A 26,355-nucleotide genomic window follows, 5' to 3' on the forward strand; every position below is an offset into this window, starting at 1 on the left:
GATTGCAGGCATGAGCCACCATGCCTGGCCAATAAAATATTTTTTATTCTGTTACTGTTTTTATTCTGTTACTGTTTGGAGAAATTTGGGAGTTTCCTAAAGGACCTTGATAAATGAAAGAATGACAATGAAATCTCATGATACTGAAAGGGGAACACTCACAATCTGAGACAGATGGTAAAATTTAAGATGTTTATCCTACCAAATAGAAAGTATGAAACTTGATAACCCCAAGAAATTACATCAATTGACTGTACAGATTCTAGAATATTAAAGCAGGAAGATTTGTTAAGACACAGCTGAGCGATTTTTAGACTTGGCTCTCTGGAAACCTAGGGTTTTGTTGGATCCCCCTGGGGATCTAGGATATAGTGGGAAATAGTCAGGAAGCAGGGGGAGTTGAGCTGGTAGAAATCCATGCCCCATCTCCCCTAATTCAATCAGATGTACTGCTTTTTAATTCTTTTTAAAAAACATTATTTCAGAAGCTGGTTATTGGCTCAGAACCCCATCCCTCACTCTGTCTTCCTGACTCTTAATTTTGTATGCAGGGAAATGGGCTCAACTTCAAGTCATGGAGTGTGGTCAAGGTCATTCATGATAATCCTGTTCTTCAATTTCCCAGTCTCCCTGGAAGCTATGGATTGGTATATGACCCAGTTTTAGCCCATGAAATGTGAGAAGAAGCCAACTGCTGCTAAAGTTTTTAGGAAGCTTTTATTTTCTTACTAAAAAGGGACATATGTGGCAGATACGGTCCTTCCCTTTCTTCCTTCCTCTTCCCTTCCATTCTAACATCATGTCTGCCACTACAACAGCAATCTTGTGACCATGTGGCTGTAAGCACAGGAATGCTTGGAATCTCAGAAACATTGGCTCTGACCTCTATGAGTCACTCAACCAATTCTGGCAACCACCTGGCTCCAGACTTCTTGCCATGTGAGGAAGAAGCCACTATTATCTAAACCAGTGTAGTTTGGTTTTCTGTCACTTGAATCTCAAAAAGCATTCCTGATAGACATACGCATATTGTGCTTCCAGATAAGATTTTGTTTAGATCTAGGATTCCAAGTCTAAAAAGAATTTGAATATGATCTCATCCCATCTTTTCATTATAGAGAGAGATAAGGCAACAGTTTGACTTGTCTGTTGCTGCATTACAAACTATTTCAAAATTCCCTGGCTTAAAACAATAGCTGTTTTGTTACCTCTTAGAATTCTGTGAACTGACTGGGCTCAGCTGGACAGTTCTTCTGCTCCTTGTGATGTCTGCTGTGGCTACAGTTACCATGAAACTCAATGGGTTCATTTGTCTAATGCCTTGACAGGAATAGTTGGAAAGCTGGACTCAGCTGTGACACAGGTCCTTTCTCTCTCCTCATGCAGTTTCAGAGCTTCTCCCTGTTCATGTGGCCTTTCTATGTGGACTTCCTATACAGCACCTTCACTCTCCCAAAAGTAGAAGCCACCAGGCCTTCCTAAGGCTTATCCTGGATCCAGCTTTGTGTAACATCTGCCACATCCCTTTGGTTAAAATGAGTCAGATTCAAGGATAGAGAACTGTCGGAGGGCATACATACAAGAGGTGTGCTTTATGGGGGGCAATCTCTGCAGATTAGCTACTACAGAAACTGAGACCAAGACTGTGAAAAGCGGTTATCTAAACTGATAGAGTCATAAGTATTTACATTAGAACATCATTGAAGGGATGAGAGCTCCAAAGCAGGATGGAATGGAAAGGTGGAAGGGACAGGTCAGAGAAAGGACTTATCCTTGGCCTAGGGTTTTTAAATCTCAGCAGTGTTGACATTTGGGGCCAGATAATTGTCTGGAGGGCTGTCTTGTGCATTGTAGAATGTTTAACAGCATCCTTGGCCTCTATCTGGTTGCCATTAGCATCTCCCCTCCAATTTTGATTTTTTGTTTTATTTTTTTGAACAGAGTCTTGCTGTGTCATCCAGACTGGAGTGCAGTGGCTTGATCTCGGCTCACTGCAACCTTTATCTCCTGGGTTCAAATGATTCACCTGCCTCAGCCTCCCAAGTAGCTGGGACTACCCCATGCCCGGCTAATTTTTGTATTTTTAGTAAAGATGGTGTTTTGCCATGTTGGCCTGGCTGGTCTTGAACTCCTGACCTCAGGTGATTGATCCACCTGCCTCCCAAAGTGCTGGAGTTACAGGCATGAGCCACAATACCGGCCACCCCTCCAATTTTGCCAACCAAGAAAAATCTCCAGTCAGTTGCCAAATGTTCCATGGGGGCAACTGTGTTCTCCCCAGTTGAGAACACAGCCCTAGCCTTAGGGTGTTTAGAGCATATCTATAACTACACAGAAGCCCAGCTGTTTTACATGTGGGCCATTCAGCATGTTTATATTCTTAAATTCTCCCGGTGGGAAATGAAGAAGGTAGGATACTCAATTTCACACTCTGGTCTACATGTTTTATGTGGAGTCTTCACTTTCGAAAAAGCCTTTTTAGTTTTGCTGTAAGTTCCCCAAGTTCACTTTTAACGTTGTGCCCCCAAACGAAGTCTGAACTCGTGGTCTTTCTTCATTGCCAGTGCATAGCACTAAGCACTTCCCTTCCTTTTTTTTTTCTGTAACCAAGGGTCGTCCACAAATAAGTATGTGGATTTTAAAGCTGTGGGACTGGGTGAGATCAGCTAGAGAAATCAGCAGATGAAGAAAGAAGAAAAGCTGGTGGTCTAGGCCAGGATCTACCCTGAGGCCTTCCAACTTTCAGAGGTAGGTGTGTATGTGTATACATGCATAGATACGTATACACACATATCCTAGAAACTAGAAATATGTACATAGACCTATAAAACTTTTTTGATTTGCTCCTATATTTATATACACACACACATATATATACACACACACACGTATACACAAATACATATTAATATATACACATGTATACGTTATATATATATATGTTCATTTTTCATATATATGTATATTTTTTAGACAAGGTCTCACTCTGTCACCGATGCTGGAGTGCAGTGGCCTGATCACAGCTCACTGCAGCCATAACCGGGCTCAGGTGATCCTCCCGCCTCAGCCTCCCAAGTAGCTGTGACTACAGGTGCATGCTACTTTACACCCAGCTAATTTTTGTATTTTTTGGTAGAGATAGGGTTCTGCCATAATACCCAGGCTAGTCTCAAACTCCTGAACTCAAGCAATCTGCCCACCTTAGCCTCCCAAAGTGCTGGAATTTCAGGCATGAGCCACTGTGCCCAGCCAATTTTTCCTATTTAATTATAGACCAATTCATATCCAGAGTAAGAAGGAAGAAACTAAAATACTTCTGGATCTCACCTGGACAATAGAAAAGAATCAGTCTGGTCACTGCTGAGTCCAGGCTTGTCATCATCCCCTCTAGAATGTGAAGGGGCAGATGCATGAGCTCCAAAAATCTTGCATGCTTTGTTCACTCCTTTGTCCATAGTACCTAGAAAAGCACATGGCATGGAGTAGGTGCTCAGGATATTGTGAAAGAAAATAAAAACTCTAGGACCCCAATTCTACTAAGTCAAAAGGAAAACATTCAGCTGAAAGCTGAGTCATGCAAGCAACTGCCTTTCCTTTTGTTCCTAAGCGGATAGCAACAGATAAAAGGTTAAATGTCTTCACTCTATGTTCACCTTACCTTGTGGAGAGTGACGATTTACTGACAGCAAGAGGGACACATAATCAGCTTTTCTCTTACCTGCTCCTTTTCTCTTGCAACGTGTGAATTCAGGAATGTGACCATACCCTCCCTGTTCTCCCTGCTACCACCAGCTTGCTTTTCCCCATTAAATATTGAAGCCCTCAAAATCATCTTTGGAGAAAGGCACAGACCTGTCTACGAGGTGTGTCCTCAACCTTGGCAAAATAAACTTCTAAATTGATTGAGATTTGTCTCTGATACTTTTTGGTTACAATGTTTGTTGAATGCGTGAGTATCTGTACTGCAAGGCAAAGGACTTTAACATGGAGAGCCAGATGACGTCGGTGGTAGGTGCAGCTCCATGTGCTGTCTCTGGAGTCGATGCTGTCAGTGCCCTGCTCAAATCTCCTTTACCTAGAGGGCATCCATCCTCCAGCTGCTGTGAGCTGTGGCTTGATCTGGGGAGAGATGATGATGACTTAGACCAGGGTGTTTATTGTTAGCATAAGTGATAGAAGTGGTTGGATTCTAGATGCATTGTGATGATGTAGTCGACAGGATTTTCTGGTGGATAGAATATAGAAAGTCAGACAATGGCCAGGTGCAGTGGCTCACGTCTGTAATCCCGGTACTTTGAGAAGCTGAGGCGGGCAGATTATCTGAGGTTGGGAGTTCGAGACCATCCTGGCCAACATGGTGAAACCCCATCTCCACTAAAAATAAAAAATTAGCCGGGTGTGGTGGCGTGTGCCTGTAGTCCCAGCTACTCGGTAGGCTGAGGCAGGAGAATAACTTGAACCTGGGATGCAGAGGTTGCAGTGAACAAAGATCGTGCCGCTGCAAAGAGAGCATGCAAGGATGAAATTCAAGGTTTTAGGCCAGAGCAACTGGATAAATGGAGTTGAAATTTGCTGCCATATGGAAGACTGCATGAGGAACAAGTCAGGGGTGGGGTGGAAGGACAGGAGTCAAGTTTTGGCCATGTGAATTTCAACATATATGTATTAGACATCCAAATGGAGAAATTGAGTGAGTAGTTTAGTGAGTCTGGAGCTCAGGTGAAAGGTCTGGGCCAGATATAACTTCGGAGTTAAGGATATGTGGATGATGTTTAAAGCCATGAGACTGAAAGAAATCACCAAAGGATTGAGTGTATTTGAGAAGAGCAGAGGAACATGGGCTGAGCTTAAACTTTAAAGGTAGAGGTTGGGGCTGGACATGGTGGCTCATGCTTGTAATCCTAACACTTTGGGAGGATGAGGTGAGAAGATTGCTTGAGCCCAGGGGTTTGTGGCTGCAGTGAGCTATTATCTCACCACTGCCCTCCAGCCTGGGCAACAGATTGAGACTCTGTCTCTTAAAACAAAAATAGATAAAAAGGAATCAAAGGCTGGCGCGGTGGCTCACGCCTCTAATCTCAGCACTTTGGGAGATTGAGGCAGGTGGATCACTTGAGCTCAGGAGTTTGAGACTAGCCTGGGCAACATGGTGAAACCCCATGTCTTAAAAAAAAAATACAACAACAACAAAAAAGCCAGGCACAGTGGCATGTGCCTGTAATCCCTGCTACTTGGGAGGCTGAAGCAGGAAAATCACTTGAACTTAGGAGACAGAGGTTGAAGTGAGCCAAGGGTGACAGTGCAGGATTCTGTTACACACACAAAAAATTGATAAACAAAATAAAAGTAAAGATTGGTACCAATGAGTTTCTAAGATTCCTTTCAATTATCTTATTTTGTAGTTCTCTTGGGGCTAATAAGTTTCTCAGTCTCTTCCCAAATCTATAAAAATCAGTGTATTTCCTTTTAATTACTCATCATTGGAAACAAATTGTTGCTGTTTCAGTTATGTATTGATGCATAACATGCTTCATCAAAACCCAGTGACTTAAAGCATCAACCATTTTTCTTTTCTTTCTTTCTTTCTTTTTTTTTTTTTTTTTGAGATGGAATTTCACCCTTTCGCCCAGGCTGGAGTGAAGTGGCGCAATCTCAGCTCACTGCAACCTCTACCTCCCGGGTTCAAGTGATTCCCCTGCCTCAGCCTCCCCAGTAGCTGGGATTACAGGCACCCACCACCTTGCCCAGCTAATTTTTGTATTTTTAGTAGAGACAGGGTTTTGCCATGTTGGTCAGGCTGGTCTCAAACTCCTGACCTCAGGTGATCCACCCACCTCGGCCTCCCAAAGTGCTAGGATTACAGGCATGAGCCACTGAGCCTGTCTCCATTTTCTTATATGTCATGATTTTGCAGGTGCAGAGATGGGCTGGGCTGGGCTGGATGATTCTTCTTGTCTAGTTGGAGTAGCTGGAAGTCTGTTGATGGTATTCAGCTGGTGGATAAATTCGTATACTCATCGAGGAGCAATGTGAACTGAATCATGCAGGCAAGCATGTAAGAACATATGCCCAAAACCTAAAATGCAATTAAAAAAAAAAAAAGAACATATGAAAAGTAATTACACTGTAGTGTGTAGGAAGAGAAGGTTGGTTATCCCTGGGGAGAAGATTTTAGTCTTCTTAGCCTCCACGGCTGTTACAGAAGTAAAGGGAAGTGACCAGAAGTTTGGTAAATTGCAGCCTAAATAAGAAGAGACAATTTTCTAGTGTGCAGAGAAAACAGTGCCATTGAATCCTGGGTATTCCTCTAGTTCATCAGTCTCATCTCATCTAATGATTGAGCCTTGGCCTTCTGAGCTGAGGATTCTTGTGTCAGAAGCCATAGTTTTACACATTTCTCCAGGAATACTTTCCAGGCTTTTCTAAGGAATAAATACGTGTTTCTTGTGCTGTGTTTCTGCAGCAATTTTCACTCACAGAAATCCTAATTATTTGAAGAAAACTACCACTAGATAAAAACCATTTAAATGAGGGGCAAACTTCAGTACACAGCATAAGTGTGTGTTTGGGTGCATGCAGGTTCAATGGGAATTTTCCTTGAAAGAAAACAGAAATAAAATTATAAATAGAAAATTATTTTTTCTTATTCAATAAAATGTTGTTTCTGATTGCAACTACGTGCAAGAGGCCAAGAATGAAATAAGTGTTGTTTTGCACAAAAGTTTAAAAACATATTATTTTTCAATATCGTGAGACCTTCTCTACAAAAAATTTAAAAACTAACTGAGCATGGTAGTGTGCCCCTGTTGTTCCAGCTGCTCAGGAGGGTGAGGCAGGAGAATCGCTTTAACCTGGGGGGTAGAGCCGAGATCACGTCACTGCAGTCCAGTCTGGGCTACAGAGTGAGACTCTGTCTCAAAACACACAGACACACAGACACACAGACACACACACACACACACACACACACACACACACACATATATTTTTAGAGATAGAGTCTTGCTGTATTGCCCAGAGTGGTCTTAAACTCCTGGCCTCAAGCAACCTTTCTGCTTCAGCCTTCTGAATATGTTTTACATAAAATTTTAATCAGTAAAATTTAATAAGATGTGACAAGTCATCCTTCACTCAAGTGTCACTTGTTTATCTTTATGAAGATGAGTTTTGTATTTATATACACTCATGTACACATATCTATGTATGTGTATATATATGTGTGTGTATATCTATACACACACATATATAAACACATAAATACATAAACACACTCTAGGTCTTCAATATTTTTAACTATTTTGATCTATAGTATACTTAGAGAAAAATGGCTGGGTGCAGTGGCTCTTGCCTGTAATACTAGCACTTTGGAAGGCTAAGGCAGGGGAACTGCTTGGAGCCTGGAGTTTGAGACCAGACTGGACAACATAGCAACACCCCATCTCTAGAAAATATTTAAAAATTAGCCAGGTGTGGTGGCACATGTCTGTAGTGCTAGCTAATGAGAAAGCTGAGGGTTGAGGATTGCTCGAGCCAGGAGTCTGAGGCTACAGTGATCTAAGGTTATACCACTGCACTCCAGCATGGGTGACAGATTGAGACCCTGTCTCAAAAAAAATGAAATAAAATAACTTCAGAAAAAGTCATAGGTCCACAACTCCGTAAATTTTAATTTTCTTTTTTTTTTTTTTGAGACAGAGTCTCACTCTGTCACCAGGCTGAAGAGTAGTGGTGTGATCTTGGCTCACTGCAACCTCTGCCTCGCAGATTCAATGATTCTCATGATTCTCCTGCCTTAGCCCCCCAATAGCTGGGACTACAGGCACGTACCACCACGCCAAGCTAATTTTTGTATTTTTAGCAGAGTTGGAGTTTCAACATGTTGGCCAGGATGGTCTCCATCTCTTGACCTCATGATCTGCCCTCCTTGGCCTCCCAAAGTGCTGGGATTATAGGCGTGAGCTACTGTGCCTGGCCAAATTTTAATTTTCATAAACCATTCACACACATGTAGTTAGCATCTAGCTCCAGAAACAGAACATTATCAGCTTCTTAGCTGCTCCTCTCTTATTCAAAAGCAGTCGTTATTTAACTCCACCCCCACCCCAAGTAACAATTCTCCTGACTTCTAACAGCATAGATGAGTTTTGATTGTTCTTAAACTTCATTGAAACGGAATTATATTTTGTTACCTGGTTTCTTTTTCCCTATATTATATCTGTAAGGTTTACATATGTTGTTGCTAGTAGTTTTTATTCATTCTCAATGCTGTGTATTTCATAGTATGAATATACCAACATTTCTCTATTCCTCCATTGATGGATATTTGGGAAGTTTCTAGTTTGAGGCTTTTGTGAATAGGGCTGTAAAAGGGGTTCAGGACATGCTACCTCCCAAATACGGCACGTTGGCATTTGAGAAAACCACAGAAGCAAGAAGGTCTCTCTGACCTTGTCTCACCCTTCTCCTCTGATGTAGTCCATAAAAACTAGCTGACCTTCCCCTGAAAGTAGGTGATTAGACTCTCCTTCCAGAGAGGTCCTCCTGATACCTGGAGGCTACAGTGAGCTAAACTGTATTTGTATTTATATAAACTCATGTACAAGTACCTATGTATGGGTATGTGTATATGTGTGTGTATATCTATACACAGAATTAGAGTGTGTTTATGTATTTATGTGTTTACATATGTGTGTATATCTATACACAGATATAGGTATGTGTATGTGTGTGTGTATATCTATATACAGATATACACACACATATATAAACACATAAATACATAAACACACTCTAATTCTTCAGAGCAGTCCTATATGGTAGGAAATATATTTTAGCCTTAGAGACATTAGGCAACTTGTGCAAAGATACATTGGTAGTAAGGTATGAAGACACAGAGATGCCAAGAAGAATCTGAACAAACAGACCTTGTAAGTTTCCCCCAACTTATTCCCATTAGATCATACCCTTTTGTCCTCCAGTCATACTTTGACATAATTGTCCATAAAAGTACACACTTGTATCTGTTTCTTCAGGTCTTTTCTAAAGGCTCCCATGTCATGTAAAACTTACATGAAATAAATCTGCTTTTCTCTTGTTAGTTAGATTTTTGTTACAGGGGTCTCAGCCATGAACCTGTGTTGGTGAGGAAAAGATCTTATTTTTCTCCCCTGCTGCTGCTAAGAACATCACAGTATGTGAGTTTTAGCACACATGTGTATCCACTTCTGTTGGGTCATGACATAGTTGTTCTTGCTTATGAATCTGTTAACTTAGCTATATACATCCAAAATTGTTGCTTCTATGACATTTTGCCCGTGGTTGGAACTCTATATGTTCAGTTTAATGGACATTTGCTATACTTTATGAAAGAATACATAGTGATTCAGCACTAAAAAGAAAAGTTATTATATCCACGGTTTTCACAGTTTTTGTGGCTACAGAAGTAAAGTAGTTGCAGATGATGTTATTGAAACAAATATTTGTCAAATGAAGAATGACATCAATCCTCTAAGTGTTTTGGGGAAGGAACCTAAGAAGATAGACACCCTCAAGGAGATGAAACTGCCAGTTATACTGAGTTCATGCTGTTTCTCAGATATATGCAAAAGCATTTCCCATCACACGTCATGCAACTGAAATTGGCCAAATTTCATTTGCATGAAATTGGCCAAATTTCCATTGCAAGGAAATGGCCAAATTCTTTGGAAATAGATGAAAGATACTTCAAAGCAGTGAAGAGCTGATGTGTCTCATTCATGTGTCATGCAAGACTGACATTACGATCTTGCATCATATTTAAGTTGTACCATTTTTATTCTTTCTTGGAGGTAGATAAATAACAATGCGTTTAGTAGCTATGATGTCTTATAATTGATGAAATATTATAATCAGGATGACCATATTAAAGGTGTAATTTATTGGTCCAAGCCTTGTGCTCAGCATTTTACAAACATTCTCTCATTTCATTTAATTCTTCAGAGCAGTCCTATATGGTAGGAAATATATTTTAGCCTTAGAGACATTAGGCAGCTTGGGCAAAGATACATTGGTAGTAAGTAATGAAGCCAGGACTCAGACCTGAGTGTGTGACTTCATGAATGCTGACTCTGGCCAGCAGCTGTAGGTCTGAGGTTTTCCAGCTGTTCTACTGGAGGATAAATTCAGCTGAGGTGAGCAGGGACAAAGATCATGCTGGCATTGTGTCTGGGCAGTGTTCTTCACTCCAGCTTTGACAACCACAAAGCTGCCACTCTTGCCCTAGTTCTGATCATTTTTTACCTGCACTAGTTATAATAGTTTCCTTATTGGAAGTTTCCCTGCTTCCAGGCAGGGAATGGTAACTCATGCCTGTAATCCTAGCACTCTGGGAGGCCAAGGCAGGAGGATCACTTGAGCTCAGGAGTTTAAGATCAGCCTGGGTAACAGAGTAAGACCCTATCTCTATTTAAAAAAAAAAAGGTTCCCTGCTTCCAACATTGTCTCCTATCACCCATTCTCAGCACAACAGCTAGAGTAAGCATTTATTTATTCATTTATTGAGACAAGGTTGTACTTTGTCACCAGGCTGAAGTGCAATGACACCATTTCAGCTCACTGCAGCCTTGATCTTCCAGGTCCAAGCAATCCTGCTTCAGCCTCCCAAGTAGCTGGGACAACAGGTGTGTGCCTCCACACCAGGCTAATTTCTAAATTTTTAGAAGAGACAGGGTTTCATCACATTTCCCAGGCTGGTCTGTAATTCCTAGGCTCAAACAATCTGCCCTCCTCAGCCTCCCAAAGTGCTAGGATCCCAGGTGTGAGCCACTGCACCCGGCTGAGTGAGCATTTAAAACATAAGTCACAGCCCTACCCCAAACCCTCCAAAGGCTTCCTATCTTGGCATAAAAGCTGGAGTGTGTGGGGTCCTATAAGACCTTGTACCATGACTTGATGTTACTCTCCCCATTCCCTCCCTCAGCTACAGCAGTCCTGGCCTCTTTACATACCCAAACTCTGTCTTTCTCACTTTGTGTCCTCCATCAGGAACAAGGATTTGAGTGTAAATTGTTTATTTGGAAAGTGAAGGAAATACCCATAGGAAATTGGGAGAGGAGTTGGAAAGGAAAGGCCCCTAATAAAGGGGGTGCCACTCAGCCAGCTTCCCCTGTGGGCAAGTGATCTCAATTCCACTGGCAAGGTTTGGGAGCCAGTGTAGAAATTACAGAGTGAACAATAGCTCTCTCAACGGACCTGTCTCAGGCCTGGCTTAGGCAGGGTCCAGCGCCCAGAGAAAGGCTTCAGGCAAAAGGGATGCTGATGCTGGTAATTTGACATCAGGCTGGCACTAAAATGGGAAAACTTGAGGCATACAGTCAAGACCTTGAAAGTTTCCACGACAGGCCCACAGATTTGCTGTTCTGTCTGCCTAGAATATTCTTCCCTCAGAGAGTCCCATGTGGCTCCTTTAGAACTATATTCAGATGACTCCTCAGGGAGGCCTTTTCTGATCACCTTTTCCAAATTGTCCCCCAGCTCCTAGCGCACACATATATCTTGTTTATGGTCTTTCTTCTACCACTAAACAGAGGCACCACGTGGGCAGGCATTTTGGTCTGTTAGATCCACTACTTTATCCCCAGTGCTTGGTATGGTGTGTGGTACATAATAGAAGTTCAATAAATATTGAATGAATGAATGAAAGGTCATTTTAAAAAACCTCTATTTGTCTCCCGTGTCTATTTGTCAATTGACTTGTAATCCTTAGGAAGGAGGAATATGGTTAATTGGTATCTTCAAACTCCGTTGTATATCTATTATTTTATATGAGGGCCTGATGGTGAATAGCCTTCAATCTCACCCCCTTCCACAAATGTTGAACATTTACCATGTGCCAGACACTGTTCAAAGTTCCAGGAGTACTGCGATATATCAGCTGGGAATGACTTTTGGCAGGAAGTGACAGAAACACCAACAGCAATGGCTTATACCAAATAAGGGTTTTATTTTTATCCTGTAATTAGAAGTCTAGACACAGACAGTCCAGTGCCTGTACAGTGGCTCCAAGGGGCCCTTGGGGAGCATGCCTGCCTCTACCTTCTCTATGTGATCCCAGCTTGCTCTCCCTCCAGCAGCATTTCAATCAGGAAGGGGGAGCAGAAGGGGAGAATGTGTATTCCAGAGGATTCCTCACTCCAAGATGCTTTCCCAAAAAGCTCTACCCAACAATACCTGGTCGTATCTCTCTGCACATCTCATGGCTACCCCTAGCAGCAGGGGAGCTAAGAAATGTAGCATTTGTTTGCTTTTGTTTTCTTTGATGGGCTCCTTTTTTTCTGTAAACAAACTTGGGAAGTAGGGTATGATTAAATGCATCTTGAGTAGGTGACTAGCAATACCTGCCATAAGGCTAATCACCATGTTCTCTTGAAGCTGTCACTGTAGTGCAGACAAATAGAAAACAAGGAAGCAAACACATATGGACTTGTAAAAAATTCCAAATGTAACAGCCACAAGTGCTGTGCAGGGTGGTTCATGATAAGGGGGAGTTAAAAGGTGACTCAGGTTCTATATTACACCTGGGAGTCAGAGGAGCAGCTCTCCAAGGAAGTGACATTGGAGCTGAATTCTGAATGATGAGGCAGGGACGACTTTTCCAAGATTAACTGGTTTTACTGATCCTTTGTTGGTTATAATTTCATCCCAGACAAGAAAGCAGTATAACCATGTCTGCCTAGTTCTATAAAATCCAGCCTTCAAGATGTGGGATAAATCATCCTTATTTCTCCTAAGCATTCCCTCAGAGCTGTGATGAGGTTTTTTGTCCTTCTCGTACTCATCTTTCCCCTTCCCTTCCCTCCCTATTCTTTCTCACAAAAAGCAAAAAATGAGGTAGTTCCTTGACAATAATGGAAAATGATCATGGAATGGAGCGTGGGAGGAAGTTTTTGTTTGTTATTTTTTAAAGACTAACAAAGCTTAATGTGGCCATGGCAAGGTGGCTCATGCCTGTAATCCCAGCACTTGGGGAGTCTGAGGCAGGAGGATCACTTGAGGCCAGGAGTTTGAGACCAGCCCGGCCAACATGGTGAAATCTGGTCTTTACTAAAAATACAAAAATTAGTGGGGCATGGTGACTCACGCTTGTAATACCAGTTACTCAGGAGGCTGAGGCAGGAGAATCGCTTGAACCTGGGAGGCAGGAGGTGGAGCAAGCCAAGATTGTGCCACTGCACTTCAGCCTGGGCAACAGAGCGAGACTCTGTCTCAAAAAAAAAAGCTTAATGCCAGAAAAAAATTTTTTTTTTTCAGAGAAATAAGCCAGATGTGCACAATTTATAAGAGAGGGAGTAATTCTAGGAAAATTCTGTTTAACCCATCAGCCAGTCTGGTGAATGTAGATACTATCAAAGAAGATGCCTTCTGAATACTCAATGTTTTCGATTCAAGAGGATCTCTGTGGTATTGGGTGAAACTCTTGGTATGTCACATTCTAATCCACATAGCCTTAGAAGCCTCTCACATGCTTATGTTAGTAAGTCAGTTGTTATAGAGAAATGTGCTTTTTATGTCTGGAAGATTGGCTGGTCACAATAAGCAACTTAAATGTTACTGAACTTATTTCTTCTTGAGACTGTTGCCATATGACTTCTTGCTGCCAGCTTTTTTCCTCCCAATGTTTTTGTGCTCTAATTAGTTATCCTTTATCTAATATATGCTACAGATGGAAGCAAACCCCTTTGTGCGCTTTGAGAACTATAGCTCCTATAAATTCCTGGCTAGACCCAAATCAGCAGGTGTGTTCAAGTCTACTTGCAAGAGACTCAACAGGGAGAAGGGTGGAAAAATGTCAGTGAACACTGTGGTTGTAATACCGTCTTACTTCACATTTACCAGTGACTTTTTATGCTTCATGTAGAAATGTTCCAAACATATCCCATTGCATTTCATTTTTAGATTGCAATGCGGTTGTTTTGTTTTTCCCTTTGTACTTTAAAGATGAAGTACACTTTCATCCTAGATATTACCAAAATCATACAGATGATTCACCACTTACACAAAAATGCCTGATAATTTTCCATATTTATCATTTTTCATTCTTGACCTGAATCTTTTCAGTATGAGTAAGTGCTAAGTGAAAAGTTTTTCTTTTTAATTTTAAGAAATTTGTGTCCTGAGATTTTTATTCGGCAAAAAAAAAAAAAAAGAAGAAATTTGTGTTCTAAAGGGTTCAGACATGTTAATATCTTTATTATACTTTATTATGCATAACTGTTTTTTCTTTTATTTTTTTGGAAGTCCCTGCTCTTTAGCCCATTGCACTGGCAACTGCTGGTAAGAAAATCCTATACTGTTTTTCTTTTTTTTTTTTTAGGCAGGGTCTTACTCTGTTGCCCAGGCTGGAGTGCAGTGGTATGATCTCAACCTCCCAGGCTCAAGGAATCCTCCCACCTCAGCCTCCTGTGTAGCTGGGACTACTGGGGTGTACCACCATGCCCATATAAGTCTTATATTTTTTTGCAGAGATGGGGTTTTGCCATGTTGCCCTGGCTAGAAACCCTATAGTCTTAATTTCTCATTTCTATGAGTTATTCATGCAATAACTCCACTTATGGAATAAATATCTAAAATGAAAGATTTTGATAACCAAAATTATATTAAAATGTTACTGGAATCATTTAAATAAATTAGTACATTAATATGAAGGGGTTATTTGCAATGATTAGCAACCATATTCTTAAAATATTTAAAGAAAAAATGGTACTGATATTCTGTTGAGTGAAAATAAGTAGGTTATAGAATGTTATTACTAGATGATTTCAGTTTTGTAAGATGTATTTTAAAAACTGGAACCAGGCATGGTGGCATTTGCCTTAGTCGCAGCTACTTGGGAGGCCGAGGTAGAAGAATTGTCTGAGGCCAGGAGTTTGGGGGTGAGCTATGACTGTGCCACTGCACTCCAGCCTGGGTGACAGAGTGAGACCCCATCTCAAAAAACAAAAACAACAGCAACTGTGAAAAACAACGTTGAAAATAATATATCCAAGTATTAACCACTGCACGGTGGGAATTTGAGTAGTTTTTATTTTCGTATAGTGTATTTTCTCACATGGTTGGCCAATTTTTTTTTTTTTTTAGTCTTGGTCTGTCACCCAGGCTGGAGTACAGTGGTGCGATCTTGGCTCACTGCAATCTCTACCTTCAAGCAATTCTCCCACCTCAGCCTCCCGAGTAGCTGGGACTACAGTCATCTGCCACCACGCCTGGCTAATTTTTGTCTTTTTTAGTAGAGATGGGTTTCGCCATGTTGGCCAGGCTGGTATCAAACTCCTGACCTCAGGTGATCTGCCTGCCTTGGTCTTCCAAAGTGCTGAGATTACAGGCATGAGCCACCAGACCCGGATGTAAAGTCAATTTTAAAAAGAATACAAGCTTATTTTTCAATAAGGAGGTAATGCATGAGGGAGAAGGCATCAGCTTAGAAACTGAATAGATGAGGGTTTAAAAAAGCGTTGATTGGCCGGGCGCGGTGGCTCAAGCCTGTAATCCCAGCACTTTGGGAGGCCGAGGCGGGTGAATCACGAGGTCAAGAGATCGAGACCATCCTGGTCAACATGGTGAAACCCCGTCTCTACTAAAAATACAAAACATTAGCTGAGCATGGTGGCGCGTGCCCGTAATCCCAGCTACTCAGGAGGCTGAGGCAGGAGAATTGCCTGAACCCAGGAGGCGGAGGTTGCGGTGAGCCGAGATCGCGCCATTGCACTCCAGCCTGAGTAACGAGAGCGAAACTCCGTCTCAAAAAAAAAAAAAAAAAAAAGCGTTGATTATATGGTCATGAACCCCATAATGATGTTTTGGTAAATGACAGATAGCATATAAAAAGATAGTTCCGTAAAGATTATAAAGGAGATGAAAAATTTCTATTGCCAAGTGACTAGCATTTAACATCCATGGCACAGTGCGTTACTCATAAGTTTATGGTAATGCTGGTGTAAACAAACTTACTGTGCTGTTAGTTGCATAAAAGTTCAGCACATACCGTTATGTAAAGTACATAATACTTGATAATTAATGACTACATTACTGGTTTAGATATTTATAGGATAGGATAATTTTTTATTTTTTGAGACGGAGTCTCACTCTGTCACCCAGGCTGGAGCGTAGTGGTACAATCTCAGCTCACTGCAACCTCTGCCTCCTGGATTCAGACAATCATCCTGCCTCCCAAGTAGCTGGGACTGTAAGTGTGCACCAACACTCCTGGATAATTTTTGTATTTTTAGTAGAGACAGGGTTTCACCATGTTAGCCAGGCTGGTCTCAAACTCCTGACCTCAGGTGATCTACCCGCCTTGGCCTCCCAAAGTGCTGGGATTACAGGCATAAGCCACTTCTCCAGGCTGACATTTTTTAATATAAGTAAAAGTACAAAACAGTTAGCCGGGAGTGGTGATGCACCCCTGTAGTCCCAGCTACTTGGAAGTCTGAGGCAGGAAAATCACTTGAACCAGGGAGGTGGAGGTTGCAGTGAGCCAAGATGGTGCTATTGCACTCCAGCCTGGGCAACAGAGCAAGACTCTGTCTCAACAACAACAAAAATCAGCTGTGAAACAGCCTTAGGCAGGTCCTTCAGGAAGTATTTCAGAAGAAGGCATTGTCACTATAGGAGGTTACAGTTCCATGCTTATTGTTGCCACTGAAGATCTGCCACTGGGACAAGATGTGAAGGTGGAAGGCAGTGACACTGATGATCCTGACTGTGTAGACCTAGGCTAATGTGTGTGTTTGTCTTAGTGTTTAGCAAAATTTAAAAACAGTAAAACATTTCAAAAAAAAAAAAAGAGTAAAGATATAAAGAAAATAATTGTATAGCTATACAATGTGTTTGTGTTTTAAGCTAAGTGTTTTTTGTTGTTGTTTTTAAATTAATGGTTCTATTTATTTATTTATTTAACATATATATATTTATTGTACTTTAGATTCTGGGGTACATGTGCAGATCATGCAGAATTGTTGCATAGGTACATACTTGGTCATGTGGTTTGCTGCCTCCATCCCCCTGTCACCTGTATCTGGCATTTCTCCCCATGTTATCCCTCCCCTACCTCCCTACCCCCCGCTGTCACTCCCCTGGTCCCCACCAACTGACCCCAGTGTGTGATGCTCCTCTCCCTGTGTCCATGTGTCCTCATTGTTCAACACCCACCTATGAGTGAGAACATGTGGTGTTTGATTTTCTGTTCTTGTGTCAGTTTGCCGAGAATGATGGTTTCCAGATTCATCCATGTCCCTACAAAGGACACAAACTCATCATTTTTTTATGGCTGCATAGTATTCCATGGCGTATATGTGCCACATTTTCCTTGTCCAGTCTATCATCTATGGGCATTTGGGTTGGTTCTAGATCTTTGCTATTGTAAACAGTGCTGCAATGAACATATGTGTGCATGTGTCTTTATAATAGAATGATTTATAATCCTTTGGATATATACCTAGTAATGGGATTGCTGGGTCAAATGGAATTTCTTTTTCTATGTCCTCGAGGAATTGCCACACTGTCTTCCACAATGGTTGAACTAATTTACACTCTCACCAACAGTGTAAAAGTGTTTCTATTGCTCCACATTCTCTCCAGCATCTGTTTTCTCCAGATTTTTTGATGATAGCCATTCTAATTGGCGTGAGATGGTATCTCAATGTGGTTTTGATTTGCATTTCTCTAATGACCAGTGATGATGAACATTGTTTCATATGTTTATTGGCGTCATATATGTCTTCTTTTGAAAAGTGTCTGTTCATGTCCTTCGCCCACTTTTGAATGGGTTTGTTTGTTTTTTTTTCTTATAAATCTGTTTTAGTTCCTTGTAGATTCTGGATATTAGCCCTTTGTCAGCTGGGTAGATTGCAAAAATTTTTTCCCATTCTGTTGGTTGCTGGTTCACTCTAATGATTGTTTCTTTTGCTGTACAGAAGCTCTGGAGTTTAATTAGATCCCATTTGTCTATTTTGGCTTTTGTTGCCAATGCTTTTGGTGTTTTAGTCATGAAGTCCTTGCCTATGCCTATGTCCTGAATGATTTTGCCTAGGTTTTCTTCTAGGGTTTTTATGGTGTTAGGTCTTATGTTTAAGTCTTTAATCCGTCTGGAGTTAATTTTAATGTAAGGTGTCAGGAAGGGGTCCAGTTTCTGTTTTCTGCACATGGCTAGCCAGTTATCCCAACACCATATATTAAACAGAGAATCCTTTCCCCATTGCTTGTTTTTGTCAGATTTGTCAAAGATCAGATGGCTGTACATGTGTGGCATTGCTTCCGAGGCCTCTGTTCTGTTCCATTGATCACTGTTTTGGTACCAGTACCAAGCTGTTTTGATTACTGTAGCTTTGTAGTATAGTTTGAAGTCAGGTAGCCTGATGCCTCCAGCTTTGTTCATTTTGCTTAGGATTAACTTAACTATGTGGTCTCTCTTTTGGTTCCATATGAAGTTTAAGGTGGTTTTTTGTAGTTCTGTGAAGAGGGTCATTGGTAACTTGATGGGGATAGCGTTGAATCTGTAAATTACTTTGGGCAGTATGGCCATTTTCACAATATTGATTCTCCCTAACCATGAACATGGAATGTTTTTCCATCTGTTTGTGTCCTCTCTTATTTCCATGAGCAGTGGTTTGTAGTTCTCCTTGAAGACACACATAACAATATTAACCTTAAATGTAAATAGGCTAAATGCTCCAGTCAAAAGACACAGACTGGGAAATTGGATAAAAAGTCAAAACCCATCAGTGTGCTGTATTCAGGAAACCCATCTCACATGCAAGGACACATATAGGCTCAAAATAAAGGGATGGAGGAAGATTTACCAAGCAAATGGAGAGCAAAAAAAAAAGCAGAAGTTGCAATTCTAGTCTCTGATAAAATAGACTTTAAACCAACAAAGATCAAAAGAGACAGAGAAGGGCATTACATAATGGTAAAAGGATCAATGCAACGAGAAGAGCTAACTATCCTAAATATATATGCACCCAATACAGGAGCACCCAGATACAAAAAGCTAGTTCTTAATGACCTACAAAGAGACTTAGACTCCCACGCAATAATAGTGGGAGACTTTAACACTCCACTGTCAACATTAGACAGATCAAAGAGACAGAAAATTAACAAGGATATCCAGGACTTCAACTCAAATCTGGACCAAGCAAACCTAATAGACATATACAGAACTCTCCACCCCAAATCCACAGAATATACGTTCTTCTCATCACCACATTGCACCTACTCTAAAACTGACCACATAATTGGAAGTAAATCACTCCTCAGGAAATGCAAAACAACGGAAACCATAACAAACAGTCTCTCAGACCACAGTGCAATCAAATTAGAACTCAAGATTCAGAAACTAACTCAGAACCGCACAACTTCATGAAAACTGAACAACTGGCTCTTGAATGTTGACTGGATAAACAATGAAACTAAGACAGAAATAAAGATGTTCTTTAAAACCAATGAGAATGAAGACACAACATACCAGAATCTCTGGGACACATTTAAAGCAGTATCTAGAGGAAAATATATAGCAATAAATGTCCACATGAGAAGCAAGGAAAGATCTAAAATCAACACCCTGTCATCAAAATTGAAAGAGCTAGAGGAGCAAGATCAAAAAACTCAAAAGCTAGCAGAAGACAAGAAATAACTAAGATCAGAGCAGAACTGAAGGAGATAGAGACACAAAAAACCCTTCTAAAAATCAATAAATCCAGGAGCTGGTTTTTTGAAAAGATCAACAAAATAGACAGGCTGCTAGCCAGATTAATAAAAAAGAAAAGAGAGAAGAATCAAATAGATGCAATAAAAAACAGTAAAGGGGATACCACCACCAATTCCACAGAAATACAAACTACCATCAGAGATTACTACAAATAACTCTATGCACATAAACCAGTAAACCTGGAAGAACTGGATAAATTCCTGGACATTTGCACCCTCCCAAGCCTAAACCAGGAAGAAGTTGAAACCCTGACTAGACCAATAACAAGGGCTGAAGTTGAGGCAGCAATTAATAGCTTCCCAACCTAAAAAAGCCCAGGTCCAGATGGTTCACAGCCGAATTCTGTCAGGCATACAAAGAGGAGCTGGTACCACTGCTTCTGAAACTATACCAAGCAATCCAAAAAGAGGGAATCCTTTTCAACTCATTTTATAAGCTAAGTGTTTTTACAAAAGAGTCAAAAGTTTAAAAAATTAAAAATTTCAAAAGCAAAAAAGTTACAGTAAGCTAAGGTTAATTTATTATTGAAGAAAGAAAATGGAATAGGTTTTCTTCATACTTCTTTATAATTTTTATGGGACCACCATTTTATATGTTATCATTGACCAAAACAGCATTATGGGGCGCCTGACTGTATAATAAATGGTTAGTTGGATTTAAACCCACATGTATTCAGTTACTTTTTTTTCTTTCCAACTTTTTTTTTTCTTGCTCTGTCACCCAGGCCAGAGTCCAGTGGCGTGATCTCTGCTTACTGCAACCTCCACCTCCTGGGTGCAAGCGATTCTCCTGCCTCAGCCTCCTGGGTAGCTGGGATTACAGGCACCCATCACTGTGCCCGGCTAATTTTTATGTTTTTAGTAGAGATGGGATTTCACCATCTTGGCCAGGCTGGTCTCGAACTTCTGACCTAGTGATCCACCCGCCTCAGCCTTGCCAAGTACTGAGATTATAGGCATGAGCCACTGCGCCCGGCCTTTCTTTCCAGCTTTTAAGTTCAGGAGGTATATGTGCAGGTTTGTTACATGGGTAAATTGCATGTCTCAGGAGTTTGGTGTACAGTTTGTTTTGTCACTCAGGTAATGAGCATAGTACCCCATAGGTGGTTTTTTTGATCCTCACCCTCCTCCTACTCTCCGCTCTGAAAATTTTTAAAGTAAATTTAGTGTAACCCAAGTGTACAATGTTTATAGAGTCTACAGTAGTGTACAGTCGTGTCCTAGGCCTTCACATTCACTCGCCACTCACTTGCTGACTCACCCAAAACAACTTCCAGTTCTGCAAGCTTTGTTCATGGTGAGTAACCTATACAGGTGGACCATCTTGACCTTTTATGCCATATTTTTACTGTAACTTTTCTGTTCTCATGTTTAGATACATAAATATTTACCACTATGTTGCAGTTGCCTACAGTATTCAGGACAGCCACATGCTGTACAGCTTTGGCGTCTAGGAGCAATAGGCTATACCATAAAGCTTGGCCGTGTAGTAGGCTACACCATCTAGGTTTGTGTTGTTACACTCCATGTTGCTTGCATGAGAACGAAATCACCTAATGATGCATTTCTCAGAAGAGTATCCTAGTGGTTAAGTGACACATGACTTTGTATGCAACCTGAAGCTCTCAGAGTTTCCCCGTCTTCATCTGTAAGCCCAGGGAGAGGAATAAGTGATTCTCCAAAGCTGCACCTTTTTCCATAAACATAAGGATGAAAGGCTGAGATGATGGCTGTTAGAATTATGTTGAGAAATGGTAGAGGGATCTGAGAAATCAAGACCATGAGATGAAAGTGGAGAGAAGGCGGTTTGAGTTGAGCCCTGATGAGGTTCATGCTCATCGTTGCCCAACCATCAGCATGGGCTCATCATGCCTGTTTCTAGATTGCTTCTAGAACTTAGCTACCCTCATTTTATAAGAAGGAATGAAAATACGTACTACATACAGATCATGAAAAGACACAAAGAAAATGCATCTACACATTGCAGGTACTCATTAGAATTATTTCTAATATCGCCACCCACTTTCCAATTGGAAGGAAAGAAGGGCTAGAACATTAAAGTTTCCATTTGTGCTAAGACTCAACTTAGCTATTTAGAAGTTATTTTAGCAGACTTATTTTAGCAGACTTCCCTCCAGTGGAAAAATAAAACCAGGATAACTAGTTTGACTTGGTTTTTTTTGAGACGAAGTCTTACTCTGTCACCAGGCTGGTGTGCAGTGGCATAATCTTGGCTCACTGCAACCTCCACCTCCCAGATTCAAGTGATTCTCCTGCCTCAGCCTCCTGAGTAGCTGGGACTACAGGCGCACACCAACACACCCAGCTGATATTTATATTTTTGGTAGAGACGGGGTTTCACCATGTTGGCCAGGGTGGTTGCCATCTCTTGACCTCGTGATCTGCCCACCTCAGCCTCCCAAAGAGCTGGGATTACAGGCATGAGCCACCATGCCTGGCCCCTGACTTGGTCTTTTTATCTCTTTCTATTTAAACACAGATATCCTGTTGTGATAACTTTTGACACTTTATTACTTACACAGCAGCAGTAAATAATAATTGCCCTTATTTTGTCGTGTTACCCCTGGTTATATAGCACCATTAATTACTGAACATAAAAGTTGAAGCTTTTGTGAATAGAAGGAAATGTTATTTGAATTCCTTTGCTGAGTTCACTAAGTTTATCTGAGGGCTTGGGTGGTTTAAGTGGCTAAGAGAGAATCATTGAGTTGTGGCTTTGTCACAGAGAAGTGCCTCTGCACCAAAAATAAGAACCAGGCAGTCTGGGGCCAGTGGGAAACAGTTAACAGACTTACAGAACTTCACTGGAAATCTAAGTTTGAGTCACCATGAAATTAAGAAATCAACCCCCAAACACCCTCAAGCTACCTTAATTGCTTAGAGAATGTGTACCTTTAATAATTACCTTTCTCAATGTATAAAACGGTAATTTTTTGCCAGTGAAATACTGTTTAAGGACTTGCAAAGGAATAACTTAAAAATCACTAAAAATCATGTCCATGCCTTTGGAAAAAGTATTGGAAATCGTTTTTCCATCAATTTCTAGATTGAACAGGACACTGAGTTGGAGTTTGTTGCTTTTCTTCTTTGATAGTTGTCATCCTTTGTCAATATTTCTTTTCTTTTTTTCTTTCTCTTTTTTTTTTTCTTTGAGATGGAGTTTTGCTCTTGTTGCCCAGGCTGGAGTGCAATGGTGTGATCTCAACTAACTGCAAACTCCGCCTCCCGGGTTCAAGCTATTCTCCTGTTTCAGCCTCCTGAGTGGCTGGGATTATAGGCGCCTGCCACAATGCCTGGCTAATTTTTGTATTTTTAGTAGACATGGGGTTTCACCATGCCATCAGGCTGATCTTGAACTCCTGACCTCAGGTGATCCACCTACCTCGGCCTCCCAAAATACTGGGATTACAGGTGTGAGCCACCGAGCCTAGCCAACATTGGCAACATTTTAATGTGAACAATTATTAATTGTGCACAATTGGCTGGGTACAGTGGCTCATGCCTGTATTCTAAGCACTTTGGGAGGCCAAGGCAGGTGGATTGCTTAAGCTCAAGAGTTTGAGACCAGCCTGGGTGACGAGGTGAGACCTCTTCTCTACAAAAAAAAAAAAAAAAAAAAAAAAAAAATAGGTGTGCATGGTAGCATATGCTTGTAGTTCCAGCTACTTGGGAGGTTGAAGTGGGAGGATCTCTTGAGCCTGGGAGATTGAGGCTTCAGTGAGCCCTGATGGCATCACCGCATTCCAGCCTGGGTGACAGAGCAAAACCTTGTCTTAATAAAAAAAATTAAAAATAGGCTGGGCGCAGTCGCTCACGCCTGTAATCCCAGCACTTTGGGAGGCCTAGGCAGGTGGATCATGAGGTCAAGAGATCAAGACCATCCTGGCCAACATGGTGAAACCCCGTCTCTACTAAAAATACAAAAATTAGCTGAGCATGGTGACGTGCACCTGTAGTCCCAACTACTTGGGAGGCCGAGGCAGGAGAATTGCTTGAACCCAGGAGGCAGAGGTTTCAGTGAGCCGAGATGGGGCCACTGCATTCCAGCCTGGCGCCTGGCGACACAGCGAGATTCTGTCTCAAAAAAAAAAAATTAAAAAATAATGGTAACTTTTACCATTATTTTTTCAATTCTTAAGTATAAGGCAAAATTTAAGACTTTGGAATAAATAAAAGAGATATTCTTTTGGAATATTTCAATTGAATATTCTTTCAAAGAAATACCTGTCTCTAGAGACCATGTAATCCTACAAGGATATACATCTTGGTCTTTGGCTAAGCTATTTTACAAGTCTGTTGATGTAAAAGTTAACTTGAAAGTGTTTTACTATAGATTTCTGTGTTGACCACAACAATTCAGAAATTGATGATAAAACTAATAGGAATGCAAATATTTCTTGTCATAGTCATTCAAGGAAGTTCCGTCTTATGGATGGTCATGGCCAATTGATTTTCCTCTCTTATTGTGGAAATAAACAGTTTCGTGTCCAGTTGCGAATTTATTTTAGTATTCCCATCTACATATGTAACTGCTCTTTGACTTCTCCTTTGAATGAATTATAACATTTCACTGGTTCACTCATTAGTAATGAGTTAAATAAAATATATTCCAGGTGTTCATTTTATGTGTATATGATAGTCATAATTTTACCTTTTTGGGAAAATTGTCCTTTAACTTAAGATATGCAAATGACCATTGTATAATTAAAAACTGCTTATCGCTCTCCGTTGGCCTCTGGATGAAGACACTGAAGCTTGGAGAAAAACAAGGTAAGCAGGCAATAAATAGCTTAACTGGATTTGAATTCATGTCTGTTTGGTTTCTAAACTGATATTCTAACTCATTGCGCTGCCTCCTCACTGAGAAATAAAATTTTTGTATTTTAAAAGATGGCTTTTAGTTTCATGTTCCAGTTGATGCTTATATTTCCAAAACAATCATGGTAGTGAAATTCGATGTATATATTCTTTCACCTAAGCTTTGGCTTTCAGTTTCTCTCTTCTGCTTTGACTGGGATATTTCTCTTGGCTTTGCATCAAGTAGTACTGTGTTTTCAAAGCCTCCATGTCATTTGCAGTATGCATTAAATTGTATACAAAGCTTTTCCCTTTCTGGACTTATTAAGACCTTCTGTTTATTTCAAGAAGAAAGCTTTAGTGAGGTGGTATGCCGCTCTCATACTTGCTAGTCTCCCGTTCATAACAAAGAGAGAGCTTGATCTTCCTCAACAATAGTATATACATTTTTGTTTTTATTTTGCTTATTTAATGGTTATCTCTTACTTATGGAAAACAATTCTGATTTGCATTTATGATAGTAGCACAAATCTTCTTTTAAAATATATTTCAGTTAAAAATTAGTTGAGATAAAGGAAAGCATTAATTAAATAGCTTGGCTAATAGATGTGAGCTCATCCCGTCCACCTTTTCCACCATGTGAGGATGCCATGAGAAATCACCATCTATGGAACAGACCTTCACCAAACACCAAATCTACCCCCACTGTGATCTTGAATGTCCCAAACTGCAACTGTGAGAAATAAATTTCTACAGTTTATGAATTACCCAGTTGGTAGTATTTTGTGAGAGCAGCAAGAATGGACTAAGACACTCATAGAGTCATTGTGAGAAGGGAGTAAGATGCTATGTGTGACTGTGAGCTTCCTGAGGTCAGAGTGGGTCTAACTCATCTTGTTATACCCCAGCTCCTAATACTCTCTAGCACCTAGGACTCCATAAGAGCTTGTTTTCTTCTTTCCTTTTGTGAGGCTAATTAGTGTAGTCACACGAACTTTTTCTTTTCTTTTCTTTTCTTTTTTTTAGACAGAGTGTCATTCTGTCACCCAGGCTGGAGTGCAGTAGTGCAATCTTGGCTCACTGCCACCTCTGCCTCCTGGATTCAAGAGATTCTCCCGCCTCAGCCTCCCGAGCAGCCGGGATTACAGGCATGCACTACCACATCCAGCTAATTTTTGTATTTTTAGTAGAGATGGGGTTTCACTCTGTTGGCCAGGCTGGTTTTGAACTCCTGACCTCAAGTGATCCATCTGCCTCCACCTCCCAAAGTGCTGGGATTACAGAATGAGCCACCATGCTTGACCCACATGAACATTTTCTGTGGCATTGTTAAACAAAGAGTATTGCATATGAACATGTAAAATAAACATGAGCATTCATAATGTTTCATTTTTCCTATGGTGATCAAAGCTGTTCAATGTATACATTGTATACATCTGAAGTATACATCTGAAGTATGGAAATAGGTAATGAAGGAAGACAAAAGAAATCATCCCCCAAATATCACCCCCCTCCAAACATATCACACTCCAGAACAACCACTCTTAATTTAACAAATTTCTCTTTTTTTCTCTAATTAAAAAACATACACCTGAGATCCTAGTATATATGCAATTTTGCAACCTGTTAATTTCTCCTAATATTAGATTTTGCTTGGCACTCAAAATTCTTCCACCATGGTTTTTATTGTTTGACCCACATCGGGGCCTTTCTTTCCCATCTGTCATGGGGTTGGCCAACAGAATGTCAGCCTGTGAACTCTGGTAAAACGTTTCCAAATGACAAATCAGACAATGT

Source organism: Aotus nancymaae, unplaced genomic scaffold, assembly GCF_030222135.1.
Source record: "Aotus nancymaae isolate 86718 unplaced genomic scaffold, 86718_ANA_hifiasm-v0.15.2.pri h1tg000067l, whole genome shotgun sequence".
NCBI classification, from domain to species: domain Eukaryota; kingdom Metazoa; phylum Chordata; class Mammalia; order Primates; family Aotidae; genus Aotus; species Aotus nancymaae.